Consider the following 15179-nt stretch of genomic DNA (forward strand, 5'->3'; position numbering starts at 1 on the left):
CCCTGAATACTGGAGATCTTTGGGGCGATTAGATTAGGAAACTCTATTAATACAATTTCAGCAGAAGGCATTTTGCTGCTTCAGCACAGTTATTGTTTTCAAGGGCATTATCTGTCCTGAGATAGATACACAAACTCACTCCTACATACACACATACACACTGGCACATACACACTCCTACATACACACATACACACTGGCACATACACACTCCTACATACACACATACACACTGGCACATACACACTCCTACATACACACATACACACTGGCACATACACACTCCTACATACACACATACACACTGGCACATACACACTCCTACATACACACATACACACTGGCACATACACACTCCTACATACACACATACACACTGGCACATACACACATACACACTCCCATATACACACTCCTACATACACACATACACACTGGCACATACACACTCCTACATACACACATACACACTGGCACATACACACTCCTACATACACACATACACACTGGCACATACACACTCCTACATACACACATACACACTGGCACATACACACATACACACTCCCATATACACACTCCTATATACACACTGGCACATACACACTTTATTTTGCAATTGACCTGTGTTCTCTTTTGTGTTCTTTATGTTTAAAATAATAAAACATTACCTATAAAAAAGGTATCCAAACTGGAGGGGGCAAAGCAGTAGGAGGGGGTGTCAAAGCTTGCAGAGGCCAATTTAAATTCTTTGGGACTGGTAAATATCTTTAATCTGTCACTGTCGTCCTACAATGAAAACATGTTGTGGGTTTAAGTTTTGCGGGTTGAGTTGAAATTTTCCTTCACCAGTGCTCATCCCTCAACACCTTTCCACTGCTGGAATAATAACAATTATAACGGGCATCACTCCCATCCAGATAAAAACCTTTAGTTTATAAGAGGGGTGAAAGGGTTCCCCAAAGTTAATGTGGGATCATTTTAGTTATTTTTGGGTAATTGCAGGGTTTGGCCACTAGGTAGTAGTAGTGGGTAAGGTTAAGTTAGGTTAAGTAGTTATTGGTGTAGTATTAGTGGCCACTAGGGGGAGCTAGAGAGAAGGGAAACACTTGGAAGTTCTAGAAGGGTGTGGCTACAGGGTATAAAAGCAGAGTAGGAGAATGAACAGAGGGAAAGGCAGTGTGTGATCTTTTGGGATTAACTGTGTAGAGAGGTATGTTAACCTGCTTGGTGGAATTAACATCTGCTGCTTGTGTGTAAAGAAAGTGCCTTGTCTGTCCTGGATGTAAGTACAAAGTGCAACTCCCTGCACCCTTGTGTTTCTTAGTGTGGGTGAGCAAGAGGGGATTACTGCCTAATACTATTGAAATCTGCCCAGCCATTGGCAGGGTGCTTTCCCTCCTGTTGGTGCTTTCCTTGTTCTTCTCTTTGCCCTTGAGCTTTGTGCGGCCGTTTGTTTCATATAACATATTCCCTCTTCCAGATTAAGTTCCAAGTCCGTCCCAGTTTAATCCAATTCCAACTTGGAGGGGCAGGATGTCTTTTCCCCCCCACTTTGCCTTTACTCCCTACTCAACCCCTGCACAGTATGGAATGCTCCAATCATTAATGTGTCCATTGTTTATTATTTATATTCAATCTAAAATTCTTTGAGCAAATGTGAATAAAATCTGAATTTCGAGTATATAATGTCTTTAAAAACTAATGATCTAATTACATGAAATCATTTTGTTCCCCACCCAGTTACACAACCGCTCATCTCTGAAATAAGACTTCCTTACGTATATTAGACCCCACCCAAAATGGCCCTGGGTGCTGGATGTTTGTTTTTTGTTTCCCAGGGGTCCTCTGAAAGGTAAAGTGTAAAATGTGATGTTCAGAAAAGCTGAAGTAAGGAAGATTTTCTTTTAGACTGTATTTTATAATGATTTATATACTTTGTAAAGTAGGTGTCCTGCTTTTTTAATATAATCGTATTTTTTTGCCTAAAAGACTACCATTGGCCACACCCAAAATGGCCCAGAGTGCCAGATGTCTGTTTTTCCTTTCCCAGAACTCCTCTAAAGGTGACCAAAGCCAGATCCACTCATCAAATGAGCGCATCCGGACCCAATTTGGCAACCCATATTCTGGGACTAATTGGGCTGATCCAATGGTTGGGCTTAGGGGCCTGCAAAGACCTGTCAGATGAGATCCACATCAAAGTGCCAATGTGCTTCTTGTCCAATGGGATTTCCATACCTACCCAATGGATATTTGACTAATTTTTGCCCATATACTGTATATACTCGAGTATAAGCCTAGTTTTTCAGCACCCAAAATGTGCTGACAAAGTTACCCTCGGCTTGTACTCGAGTCGGGTGCCATGGGTCCCTCCAGACTAGCACCCTCTGTCCTTTGTGTGCAAATTAAACCACCTGCAACCAGACCCTCCAGTGCCCTGGCCCGCTTCCAAATTCATCTTCATCTACCATCCTCACCTGCCCCATTCTGCACTATACATTGCACTTTATATTCTATATAAACCATAGTTTTGAAGGATTTTAACTCTTTGTGTTTTAGCTTGGTTGCTGATTGAGCTAAGGGGGTAGTACTCTTAAGGTATCATTGTTGATACCATATTGTTTTTGTTGACCTTCTTCACCACTAGAGCTAGTTCACTGTTTTTCTTTGTAAAAAAATTTTTAGAAACATATACCCCACTGATGCCTCATTTAATGTAATTTAATTGGTATTTATTTTGATTATTGAAACTTAGCAGTAGCGGCTGCATTTCCCACCCTAGGCTTATACTCGAGTCAATACGTTTTTCCAGTTTTCTTATGTAAAATTAGGTACCTCGGCTTATATTCGGATCGGCTTATACTCGAGTATATACGGTACTGGTATGTCTCACTTAGGCACAGACACATACACCCCCCCTCCACTAGTAGTGTCTGGGGCAAGAGAGTGCATACTAGGGGTAGGCAAGAGAGGTACCTGCCTAATGCCTCAATGCCTATGTAAAGTCCCTGACTGACTTATTTGGCCATACACTCACTGACCTCAGGCCACAAAACCCTGACCCTTAGATATAATGAATTATAATGACTATGGAAAGCTGTAAGGAACGCTGTGGCCAGACAACCTGACAGCAGTGAAAACACTTAGACAAAAATGAAACTGTGCCTTGATAAAAGCAATAGCTGTATATATTTATCCCTATATAGCCAAAAGTATGAGAACCACTGCCTTTCCAACATCTTATACCAAAACCAAGGAGATTAATATAAAGTTGGTCCTCTCTTTGCTGCTAAAACAGCCTTTAACTTCTTCTCTTCTAGGAAGGCTTCACACTGGGTGTTGGAGCATTGTTGGTGGGATTTGCTTCCAGTCACACGAGGTTGGGCACTGATTGGCTCACAGGGGGTGTTCCAAATCCAAATCAAGTGTTCAGCTGGGTTAAAGTCAGGACAGTCACATCCTTCCACTCCTATCTCAGCAAACCCATTCTGTATGGAGCTGGCTTTGTGCATGGGGTTTTCATTCTGCTGGGACAGGAAAGGCTTTACCCAATACAGAATTGTGAGGAATGTCACTGTGTGATGCACTGGTGCTTGTGGCAGCAGCGGTATATTATGGGGAGGGTCAGACTGGGCCAGCGCTACAAGAAAAATGGTGAGTCCTGACCCTTATGGACCTCACAGACCCAGACCCACTCCCCATTTGACACTATAGGAGCTCTCTAGTGATGTGCAGGATGGCCTGAAACTTATGGGTTTACCTGCAGGTCAGGAGAGTTTGGGCCGCCACTCACACAATATTGGGGGGACGTGGGTGGGTTTGGTCTGAGCTCTCACTTCCGCCCTCCCCGCCTGTGACCTTACACTGCCTGTCTCTCAGCCTCTATTTATAGGCTCACACCTGCCCCACTCCGCCCCGTTTATGATGTCAGAAATGGGGCGGGTCTATAAATAGAGGTGCATTGCTGGGTCAGGTTGGGAGGCAGTGGGTTAGGGTCAGAGCAGGTTGACAAAATGTCCACCCACACATCACTAGCGCTTTACTCTGACTCCCCAATCAGGGACACAAGGGGAAAATACAAGGTATGCACAGGGGGGAGTGCAACGTTGGCTTTTGGAGGACCTCATGTCCAAGGCAGGGGCCCCAGGGGTGTGTGGGGGGACCCTGAGGTGACAACCCTGGTTGGCCCGGGACCCCCAAGTCCAACCCTGAAGCAGGATGCCAACAACCAAAAGATTTAATATATTCAATAAATGTTGGCTGCACTCCAGTATCCGTGTTTTATTCCACTGAAAAAGCCCCCAAGCAGGAACCGAAACTTAAAATTTTAATTTTAGTATTTAATAATACTTTAAGAAACACAGATATTGGAGTGCAACCAACCTTTATTGTATATATATATATACTGTATATAGACAGAGTACTTCTAAAAGACAAATACTCGATAGGGAGTTACCTGTGAATCTGGGGGCGAGGGACCTCACATTTCTTTCTTGCCAGGAGTTTCCCAGAGTGAATGAGCGCACACAGTCCTACCAACCATGTATCTTTCCATCTTTCAGCTTCAGCCTGAATCCTTCTTCACCTCGGTGCCATCAGAATCATCTCATGAAACAGTCGCTGGTGCCCAATGCAAGCCGCTGGCCGCAGGAAGACACTTAAAGACAATTTCATGTACTCCCTAATGGCTGATTGCTCTGCATTCGAGTGAATTTCCCGCTGATGAGCCGGAGACCCTCGTAACCCCCACAACTGTGTCAAAGTCATAAGAACGCCAACTTGCAACTTCTCCACCGCCATTTGCTTAATTTCTCCCCATTTAAATAATGTTCCGCTTAATGACGTTCCGTCGGCTTCTTGAGCCTCAGATTTATGAAAGTCATTTTTCACCAATCCAGCGAATTGTTCAGAGATTAGTGACATAATGGCGAGGGTGACAGCTACGGAAATGGCTGGCAAATTATGAACATTCCTTCTCTTTAAATCCTCTTCCGAGACGTGTAATGCTTTGTTAACAAAGTTATTTCTTTCCCAGACAGTAACTTGCCGGGGCTTTTTTTCCCGGCGCACTGCAGACGAGCAGAGAGCATTTTTCATCGGTAGCGAAGTGTAATAAAAAGCCTATCATTGTCACCAAACAGAGGAATGAAAAAGGGATAACAATGAGCCGCCCAGAAGCACAGGCACTGCGGCAGATTAAATAGAAGCTTGGGGCTGAACATTCCGCCATATTGGTTTTGGGGTTTGTTGGCCCCAATATGATTGTCTCTGTAGGAGCTGCCAGATCAATTTAGTCTCTGATGAAAAACAGACCCCTTATGCCCCACATTGTAAGTTCAAAGTCCCCGGCTAAATATGTTCTTGATTTGCTGTTTGGGCCGCTATTCAGCGCTCCATTTGCCTCATTGGGTTGCGCTGGATGGATAGATATCTTCATTACAGTTGTGCAACATGTGGGTCTCAGCTGCTGATAAGCTAAACGTGGCGCTGGTGCTAGGGCTGGGCTACATAGCTACTACATATTATATCCATCTGTGGTACAGGGGCCTATATCTTTTTGGTGCACCCTTGCCTTGCTGTCCACACGTGTCCCCACCCAACACACTCACAAACACCCATCTCCCCCACCCACAACCCACCCATGCAGTTGGGTCAAGTAGTATTGGCGCCCAAGGCAACACTGCATGCCCTGGTGCACTGACTGACTGCCCCCCAACAAGCTTCTCACCCCCAGTCTGCATGCCAGCTCCTGCTACACTCTCTCCCCCACCTATCTTTACCCCTCAAATTGCTCACCCCAATTGTGCCTGAGGCAACCAGCCTATCCCTAGTTCAAGTAGGGTTGGCACCTTTCCTCGTGGCACTTAATTCATGGGTGGGGGCAATTACTTCACAGGGGGCGGGGCTATGATGCAACCATGTCTATCTAGGAAAGTCCTGTCTGGTTTTCCTAATTTGGAAAAACGGGGCAGGCAGTTTAGACTCACAGCCCTTCCGAAAACTGGGCTGTCCGGGTCAAAACCAGACAGATAGCAACGTTTAAGCCCTGTGCCCGCTTAACACTACTATTACTGCTAATAATAACAAGATGGAAGGCACACTGGGGCCTGAGCCAGCAGGAGATCTGACAGCAGTTTTAATCTCTAACCAGTGTGGCCACTAACAATGAGGTCCAGGCACCTCAAAAAATTGCCACCCTAAAGCCAATCCCAGAAATACTGATATACAAATAGGATTGGCACCTACTGCTTGGGGTCCTTACTGGCTGATGACACAAGGGGTGTGGGCAGGGCTGAGAGAAGGTGGGATCAGTGATGTAAAGGGGTGGGGTTGGGACCCTGTATTATGTTAAGTGACCATCTGTATACTTCAAAGGGATCACATTGCAGCACTCCCACTGGGTGAAAAAAGTGTTTATTTGTGTACATTGCCGGTAAATGTCTAATGCCCACCCGACCCTGCTGAGTATTTTACTGGCCATGCCGGTAACCCTAAGTAACCAACAGACTATCTCTATTTAGAAGGGATGGATCGTTACCTAAGCACAATGAAGGTTACAGAGTATGTGGGTTTAACTGGGTGAATTGGGGCATTGGGGCATAATATAAACTGCCTTGCTTTCCAGACAGGATTGTTGGGAGATACAACCTGTAGTTCTCAGCTTCTCTCCCCCTGGAGTAATGCTCTTGTATGAACCTTTATCCACAGCGAATTTCTTGTGGTATCTCTATTCCCAACATTCCCACTTGTGCTTTAAGAAGGACATTTGCAGAGTTAATATATCACATTCCGCTGCCATCGTCTTTACTTTAAATTGTCCTCAAAACACCAATGACTTCCAGGTCTCATCAGTCTTTCCCTGGACAAATCTATGCTCTCAGCTCCTTTACTGGCACAGTAAAAGGGAAGGCATCGCCATTAATTCTGATGGCACGTGGGCTCCTCTGGGACCATTGATGTATCTGTCTTGCCAGGACACATGTCATATTCTGGAGCAACATTCAATCCAAGCACATCTCAATGTGTGTAACTGCCTCCCACAAGCACCTAGATATGTTGCAAGCTGTTGAGGAATATATAATGTAAAAGAAAGTACCTTCAGGCTATCAACTATGGCATCATAAAGTCGGGACTCTGGGTCTATATAGGGCATTTCTGCTACTGGTAATTGGTTCCAATGCTGCCCTCAAGCCATGAACCTGCGGGGAGGACAGACTACAGGCTCAATAAGAGAGGTATAATGGGGATATGCAGAAGTCACAAGAAAAGCACACAATTACAGGCCAAGAGCCACAGCCAGGGGTTCTAGGGCCACAGCAAGAGGTGCCAGAGCCACAGCAAGGGGTGCCAGAGCCACAGCAAGAGGTGCCAGAGCCACAGCAAGGGGTGCCAGAGCCACAGCAAGAGGTGCCAGAGCCACAGCAAGAGGTGCCAGAGCCACAGCAAGGGGTGCCAGAGCCACAGCAAGAGGTGCCAGAGCCACAGCAAGAGGTGCCAGAGCCACAGCAAGAGGTGCCAGAGCCACAGCAAGAGGTGCCAGAGCCACAGCAAGAGGTGCCAGAGCCACAGCAAGAGGTGCCAGAGCCACAGCAAGGGGTGCCAGAGCCAGGGGTTCTAGGGCTAGAGCAAGAGGTGCCAGAGCCACTGGTAAATCTCTCATGGGGGTGGGTGAACACTGAAAGGTTTATACTTATGACCCTGGGTTAATGTATCAGGGATGGAAAAACAGAGCTAAAGCCTGAGCTTTGTAACCCCCCCATCCCACTGTAGATAAAGGAAGACAAGCAATTCACCAGATGTCACATTCCGATCATGGAAACCTTACATACTACTGGAATTCCACCTTTCAAGCTACAATAAATTCAAACCAATATGTGCACTGACCTAGCCAATGGGAAACACTCCCTAAAGTTTATCGCTGGTTCCATCTGTTCCTGGAGGGAAGGCAAGGGGCACACAGAGACACTCACAGAAACTGCAACAGTGCCCACAAGCACCCCCATCAGCTGATTTCCAGTTGGTCAGGTTCCAGTGGGGAAGAATCCAAGGAAAGGCAGAAGCCCCTCTTGTCCCCCTGCGGATGGCTAAAGTATATTATGCAAAGGCCAATTAGCAGGAGAGCAGACACAGCTACTGGGGGGGCAGCACATGGAGATGGGGGGCTGGTAAAGACTAGCAAAGCTAATTGCTTGTGGGTTATGCATGGAAACGAGTTTGCACCCCAAGTGTGCATATGGGGAACAAGAGGGCCCCTTTTTTATTTCTTTTTCGCTTGGTGGACTGGGGCCATAGAGTAATTTATCCTTCTTAACATGAACGGCACCTTCACTGGGAGTAAGTGGAGCTGAGACTCCATATCAGCTGCTGCAAAGAAGCTGCCCACCATCCCTGTGCCTCCTTCATTCAGAAACCCACACTAGCCACCAGATGTTTTGGCACCACAACTCCCAGAACCCACAAGAGCCTCGTAGCCCAAAAACATCTGAAGTAGTTCCAGTTGCTCATGTTTATAACTAAAGCTAAATCTGAAAGGACTGGGGGGAGAGAAACAGTATTTAATGGTTCTGTTGCCTGATTATTTCACACGAAACCATCTCAGTATGAGGTGCAATTTGCTATTTTTACATTTTTTGTGAAAATGAGATGACAGGTTGGCTGTTTTATTTCAATCACTTTCTTCTCAGAACATTCCCAGTTGTGTGTGTGTAACATCCCGGAGGATTTGTCACTTCTCCAAGTGTAATGCAGTCTGTAGCTACAAGTCCAATGAACTGCTGGGAATAAGAAGATTTTGGGAAGGGGCCAAGTAGAGAAAGGCAGAGGCACCTCCTACCAGCTGATTCAACAGCTACATTTCCGCTCTAAGTAACCGGCTTGACATTTCTCCAGTGTTATGTTCTAGTGATCCCATTATTAAGCCCCATTATACATGATACTGCCTTCAGAGCAGCCCTGACCCACAAGCAAAGCACAACTGCTGGCCTTGGACCAGTTCAGAACCCCAATATATAATGTGTACCATCTAACCCAATTCTTTGTTTAGCTTTAGTTCTTAGAACATAGTCAATATCCGGGCACTCTTTGTTTCATATAAACAAACCATAACAAACCAACCCTGCCCTCCAGGAACAACCCCCCACCACAAAAATGGCCTTTCCGTTTAATGGAGAAGGTTAGCAGCCAAACAAAAAGTGGCTATAAGCCTAGACAGAAGGACACTATAAGTGGAGCTGGTAAGTTACACTAAGGTGCAGTAGGTTCCCAAGTGATCTTGTATTCCCACAAGATTTATTAAAAACATAACATGCTTTTCAAATGTTTTGCAAAATGAGGATAAACAGACTAAAAAAATACATTCTTTGCTGTCAGTCCCGTGCCAAGCCCGCAGCCAGCTAAGCTCTGCCTTGTGGTTTCATCATTCTCTCTCTGTCCCCACTTAACCTTGGGCTGAGTTCCTATGTGACTCTATGGCAGTTCTTCATGGGACTTCTGGTAAGAAATCTGATAGAGCAGTTGCCCCAGCTATTGACTCCACTCATGATTGGCAGAGAGAGGAGCAGCTCATAGTCAGTGGGTACAATGCAGCAGCCCCTCTGGCATTTGCAAGAACCCACAGATTGCCAGTCTGGGCCTGGCACTAGCCCACAACTGTTATAAGGAAAGCTCCTCATGGATGGACAACTAAAAAGTTGGCCAAGAATGTCTGTGTGAGAAAATGGGTTTCTCATATGACTTCACAGTCTGTACCTTTTGGGTTCACATCACCCTGCTGGGGTCCAACATGTGGTCAGGATCTCTGTGTATGAGGTTACACACGTGTGGCACCCTAGCTGGGTACTACAGCTCTAGTTCCAAATAGATGCAACACAGGAAAAAGCTATTCACCCCAATATCCCCCTATCTGGCCTTCAGCTTGGGCATTCATTAGTATCCCAGAAAGCAAATGAGCATTCTCCCCAGATGCCATCTAAGCTGCCTCTGCCCCCCAACCTCTGCTTTAGGACCCCTCAATGGCACCACTACCACAGTTTGGGCGAGCAAGTCCCATATTTTTCCATTTTTGTTATTGCATGGGATGTACCATTCCCCTTTCCTTCACTCGGTTGGGGTATTCTCCCCAGGAAACAAATCCTACCACCCCCCAGCAGAACTGTTGGGTTTCCCCCTGCCCAATACCTTTAAACCAGGGCATTAAGAGAATTTGCCAGTCCCTTTAGCTCCATTACACATTTTGGGGATGATTTGGTAACTTTAACCCATCAGACATATGCTTATTCTAGGTTTCCTATACAGTGGGGTAATTACAATCACCATGAGTGGATGAGTAACTGAGGTGCCATTGAGTACTTAATATAATCACAAGCCATTATCAATTTTACAAAAGATGTTTTCTGAGCAAAGGGCCCCGCTTGAAGTCAGGGGCCCAGGCCTATATGTGGCCCTATGGCTGCTTGTGGAGAACTGAGTGAAGGAGGGAAGTCAGGCCATTAACCCCAATGTTATGAATGTGTTTTATACATTTATGTCCAGTCCAGCAGCCCCATACAAATATGCCATAAGGAGCCCGGACCCACAGCAATCGCTCACATATTTGGCATTCTTGTAATGACGCGCTTAATTTAATGCAGCCGCTCTTTGCTGTACAAAGGGGACTCTGCTCTTCAGAGAAATCCCAGACCCTGCAGGAAAAGACAGATAAATATTTATACGTATCTATATAGCCATGAATATCCTGAATATAATATCCTTATATATATTACTTGGTGAAGTCATCGGCTATAATCAGTGCCTAGTGAGGCAATTTGTGTCACGTGACCCACTGAAACTTGTATATTATAAATAATAATGTACCCCCTGTTGTAAAATATAAGGATATTAGAAGTCACCTCTATAAAAGCACTCGTCCTTTACAACAGAAGGTACATAATTCACTATATACTGGTATGGCAGCGCCATTCAAACCACCTAAGGATGAATCACAAATAGGTAGCCAGCCCACTAGTACCAGTAGCCAACGCACTGGGGCAGCAGCATTTTAAGACTTATTTACAAATGCAGAAAAATGAGTAATTCTCAGATGCAAATTGCTATAATTGTACCCACAATGCAGCATTTTTGCAAACAAATCTTCTGAGGGTCCCTGTGCAGAGTATGTGGGGGGCACAGACACTAGTGATCATTAGGCAGAAAGTGAAGGTCCCATTCCTACCCAGCTGGCAGAGTTGTTCAGGGAAATAAAGAGCAAACATGTAATAGGCTGGGGGGCCGCACTGCTGATGTTGCGCCCCATTGGTTATAATTAACACATATTCTAAAGCCAAACCATATTCCCAAGTAGCAGCAGTACCTACCCCAATACCAAAACGAACCACCAGGTGGCGTCTGTTCCCAAACTAGAACTAGGGGTTCCCCTGGCTGCCAGTTTAACTCACAAATGGCACTTAGTGAACTCGCCCAATCCAGTGCGGCCCCCCTGCTGACAGCTGGGCTGTAAGATAAAGAGCCGTGGGGCTGTCAGTAGGAGAGGGGCAGAAATGAGAAATATTTCTATGAATTGCAGGTTCAGCCACAAAGGAAGTATCAGTGGGTTCTGAGACAGTTGGGGGGGGGGGTGAGTCCCGGCCCAGCCCGGATAGTCACAGCTCTGGCGGCTCCAGCCTGGCACTGAGGCTCCGGACAGGGGGCAATGAAGTGAGTCGGTGCCGGGGAGCGGAGCCCAGTGAGACGCCTCGGAATGAGCTGGCAGCCCGCCAGGCCCTCCCCTCACTCAGCCCCATCGGTTCCTGCACCGGACTCCCCAGCCAACGAGAAAACTTTCCTCCGTCTCCGTCTCCCCAGCAGCGGCAGCAGCGCGTCCTTTGTCCCGGCCGGGGGGGGGGGGGGCAGGATTTCGGCTCCTTCTCTGCGGACTGAGGGGAACTCGGAACAGCCACACAGCCGGCACAACGCTCGGCCCCTATACAGTAAGTGCAGGGGCTTCTACCGGGGCGCTGGGGGGGCAGGGGCACCCCTTATCCATATACCCCCCCATGGCAGGGGCACCCCTTATCCATATACCCCCCCATGGCAGGGGCACCCCTTATCCATCTAACCCCCCCATGGCAGGGGCACCCCTTATCCATCTAACCCCCCCATGGCAGGAGCACCCCTTATCCATCTAACCCCCCCATGGCAGGAGCACCCCTTATCCATCTAACCCCCCCATGGCAGGGGCACCCCTTATCCATCTAACCCCCCATGGCAGGGGCACCCCTTATCCATCTAACCCCCCCATGGCAGGAGCACCCCTTATCCATCTAACCCCCCCATGGCAGGAGCACCCCTTATCCATCTACCCCCCCCCATGGCAGGGGCACCCCTTATCCATCTAACCCCCCCCATGGCAGGAGCACCCCTTATCCATCTAACCCCCCCATGGCAGGAGCACCCCTTATCCATCTACCCCCCCCCATGGCAGGAGCACCCCTTATCCATCTACCCCCCCCCCATGGCAGGGGCACCCCTTATCCATCTACCCCCCCCCCATGGCAGGGCACCCCTTATCCATCTACCCCCCCATGGCAGGGGCACCCCTTATCCATCTACCCCCCCCCCATGGCAGGGGCACCCCTTATCCATCTACCCCCCCCCCATGGCAGGGGCGCCCCTTATCCATCTAACCCCCCCATGGCAGGGGCGCCCCTTATCCATCTAACCCCCCCATGGCAGGGGCACCCCTTATCCATCTAACCCCCCCATGGCAGGGGCACCCCTTATCCATCTAACCCCCCCTCTCTCTCTATTAATCAGGGAGGGGGGGGGTCTCCTAATGATTTAACGCTTTCTCCGCTGGGTTGCTGGGAGTAACAGGGAGGACGGGGATTCATTAAATCGCATCTTTATCTTTGTAGCTTTGGGGGCAGCCAGAGACCACGGGGTGGGGGGGGGGGGGTTTACTATCTCCCCGGATACCCAAACTAGTTATTTAACTCCTCCCTCCCACTGGGTCGCTGGGGGGTGCCCGGGAGTATAGGGGTATCCCATAGGGGGGAAGCAGGGAGGGCAGGGCACTGGGTTGGGGTAGCAGCGAGTCGCAGCCTGAGGGGTAGGTAGCAAGCCAGGGGTCAGAGGACTCTGCTATGTGGTTTGTTTGCCCCGGGGTATCTGGGGAGGGCAGGGGTGCCCCATAGTCACTTTGTATTATTTCTCTTCCCGCTACATGCCAACACCATAATGACTTTATCCAGTTACTAACTACCGGCGGGGCAGTCGCAGCAAATCGCCCACAACAGGTATCAGTTGTGCTTTGGTCGAGTCGATTAATGTAACACGGTACAGGGGCTTCCAACAAAATGTTTGTATTTCTGTCCTGCCATGGTCCTTAGTAACCGTCTCTATGGAACAGAGCAGAACCTGCTAGGGGCATTTAATAGCAAGTTGGTTACCTTGTTACATTCCGGTACATAGTAATATATATATACTGTATCCCAGGTAATGGAAGTAAGAGGAGAAGCCAGTGTAGGTTCTTGCATATTCAACATCTAGGTGTCAATAAAAGTGATTATATTCCTTATTAAGCTGCTTCCAACAGACGGAGACTCAGTATGAAGTGCAGGTCAGTGGCACCAAGTGCAAATCATAAAGCAAACACAGATATGGGAAATTATATTGGCTTCAGAAATCCTGAGATTAATAGAAATATAATGGAATTCTGCATTGATTTTAAAAAACCTTAAACCCGCATACATTCCTGAAATGCAGCGCCTCTGGCCTGTGGGCAAGTATTCAGCCGCTTGTGGGCAAGTATTCAGCCGCCTGTGGGCAAGTATTCAGCCGCCTGTGGCCAAGTATTCAGCCGCCTGTGGGCAAGTATTCAGCCGCCTGTGGGCAAGTATTCAGCCGCCTGTGGGCAAGTATTCAGCCGCCTGTGGGCAAGTATTCAGCCGCCTGTGGGCCAGGAGAGATAGGGATTTAAAGGGCAATGAAAGAAGAAATGAAGTAGAGAAACCCTTGCCCAGGCACCCAGGTTAGTGAGTTGTTTAAAGAGATGCCTAGAAGATCGACACCCCCTGTGAATTAGGGGATCATTATCTTTTCAATCCCAGAGGCCTCCTCCTTCCAGTCCAGGAGCCAGCACTTACATGGCGCTGCTTGGGGTGCACATTGGGTGATACAGGGGTAACCCAGATCCCTGCACCCCCGGGAGGAACAGCACATGTCCGCTATGGCCCAGAGCACGTGGGGAGACACAGGGTTATCATTTGTGAGCTGCTCTGCCTTTATACCTTGGACTGGTAGTGTTTGCAGGACCTGTGTAGCCAAAGGCCTTATATAAACATGGGTGCCCTCTAGCTTGGGCTCTAACAGGGGCTTACAGGCTGGCAGCCTTAATATCTCACTGCTGCCCCAAAGTGTGACACTGCCCGAGGCTACAGGTGTGAAATCCCTGTGGGGTGCCCCATATTCTGTTAAACCTGTCAAATTAAGTGGCTCCCTATGGCCCAAGTATAGATTTTACTCGGCTGGGGGGTAGGTTGCCAGGGAGTATCCCTTGCATGGTTAGAATGCAGCCTGGGGCCCAATGAGAATGCTGTGTAGGGCACTGACAAGGGGCTAGTCCTCTCTATCGCTATACAGGGGCACTATAGTGTATGGCCTGGTATTCCATATTTAAAGGGGTGGTTCACCTTATTTCCTGGTGTAACCAATGACCAAGAAACCCACAAACCATTTAATATTGTGTATAATGGTTGTTTATATTGTGTACCATTTAATATGTTATAATCTTGGGGGAGCGGGGTATAGCTTTACATAGAATATAACATGGAATATAACATGGACTCAGTCACACTTTGGTGCCTCAGGCTTTACTCACATGTGTAATAAATGTACTTTTATACAGAGGGTGGGTGTAAGGAGCAGTAATAGTGTGTGGCTTCCTGGGTGATGTTTTGCATTGTTCCAAAACTGTGCAACTGGCCCCTCTATGGGAAGCCTGGAGCAGTGGCAAGGGGGGCTCAGCCCAGAGGCTACTTTGGGGCAGATTCATTTTTTTAATTTTAAAATTCGAATAAACTCATTCATGTCTGACATTTACTAAAAAAATCCAGTATGAAAAGTCTGTGTGAGAAAAAGTCACAGCAACTGCGACTTTTTGAATTGTTGCTGGTCACAGATGGTTAGTAAATGGGCCCCTT

At 47.5% G+C, this 15179-nt stretch overlaps 1 protein-coding gene across 1 annotated transcript in view; it reads left to right on the forward strand.

Annotated features, from left to right (window-relative positions):
- The first annotated feature begins 11615 nt into the window (after window positions 1-11615).
- ston1 (stonin 1) overlaps window positions 11616-15179 on the forward strand; it is a 48617-nt gene continuing 45053 nt past the window's right edge. The window contains 1 exon segment of the mRNA NM_001204867.2: window positions 11616-11966. The gene's annotated coding sequence lies outside the window, so the exon portion shown is untranslated.

Source organism: Xenopus tropicalis, chromosome 5, assembly GCF_000004195.4.
Source record: "Xenopus tropicalis strain Nigerian chromosome 5, UCB_Xtro_10.0, whole genome shotgun sequence".
NCBI classification, from domain to species: Eukaryota; Metazoa; Chordata; class Amphibia; order Anura; family Pipidae; genus Xenopus; species Xenopus tropicalis.